The sequence below is a fragment of the Myotis davidii genome, unplaced genomic scaffold (genome assembly GCF_000327345.1).
Source record: "Myotis davidii unplaced genomic scaffold, ASM32734v1 scaffold969, whole genome shotgun sequence".
Taxonomy (NCBI): domain Eukaryota; kingdom Metazoa; phylum Chordata; class Mammalia; order Chiroptera; family Vespertilionidae; genus Myotis; species Myotis davidii.
This window is the reverse complement of record NW_006299592.1, coordinates 5745-7087: the sequence shown is the minus strand read 5'-3', so window position 1 is coordinate 7087 and position 1343 is coordinate 5745.

Sequence of the window (1343 nt, the reverse complement as noted above, 5' to 3'; positions counted from 1 at the left end):
GCTGGGAAGACTATTTTATTTGTTAATAGAGGCCCGATGCACAAAATTCGTGCAATAGTAGGCCTCCCTTCCCCCGGCTGCCGGCACTGGCTTCCCTCCGGCACTTGGGACCCGGGCTTCCCTCGCAGCCCTGGCTTCGTCGGGAACAGTGGTTCTCAACCTTCTGGCCCCTGAAATACAAGTTCCTCATGTTGTGACCCAACCATACAATTATTTTCATTGCTACTTCATAACTGTAATGTTGCTACTGTTATGAATCATAATGTAAATATCTGATATGCACGATGGTCTTAGGCGACCCCTGTGAAAGCATTGTTCGACCACCAAAGGGGTTGCAACCCACAGGTTGAGAACCACTGGTCTAGAGGATTTTTCCAATGATGTTAATGGGGTATTAAACTCTTCTACTATGATTGTCTTGCTGCCAGTCTCTCCCCTGATATCTTCCAGGAGTTTTTTAAAAAATATATTTGGGTGCTCCTGCATCGGGTGCATATATGTTTACCAGGGTTATAGCCTCTGGTTGTATTGATCCCTTTAGTATTATGAAGTGGCCATCCTTGTCTCTTGTTATGATCTTCACTTTGAGGTCTATTTTGTCAGATATAAGTATTGATATCCCAGATTTTTTCTAATTTCCATTTGCCTAAAATATATTTTTCCATCCATTCACTTTTAGTCTGTGTGAATCCCTTGTTCTGAGGTGGGTCTCTTGTAGACAGCATATATATGGGTCATGTTTTTTTATCCATTCAGCCACTCGATGTCTTTTGATTGGAGCATTTAATCCATTTACGTGTAATGTTATTATTGATAGGTACTTGTTTGTAGCAATTTCTAAGCTTTATGCTTGTGTTCCTATCTCCTTTTCTAGTTCTTATTTTTACAGCATTCCCTTTAGCATTTCTTGCATTGCTGACTTGGTAGTGATAAACTCCCTTAGCCTTTTTTTGTCTGCCTGAGTGATAGCTTTGTTGGATAGAGTATTCTTGGATTCAGTCCCTTGCTTTGCATCACTTTGTTTACTTCATTCCTTTCACTTCTGGCTTGATGTGTTTCTGTTGAGAAATCATTTGATAAGCTGATGGGGGATCCTTTGTAGGTAACTCTCTGTCTCTCTCTTGCAGCCTTTAATATTCTCTCTTTGTTGTTAACATTTGCCATTGTAATTATGACATGTTTCGGTGTGGGTCTTTTGGGGTTCATCTTGCTTGGGACTCCAGGCCCCGGGATTTCTCTAGAGAGGGGCCTGGGCATTGATGAGTAGGCTAGGATTTTTTGTAATTGGGTTTTATACCCTCTCTGGATGGAATTGGAAGTACCCTATTTTCCTCACATATACA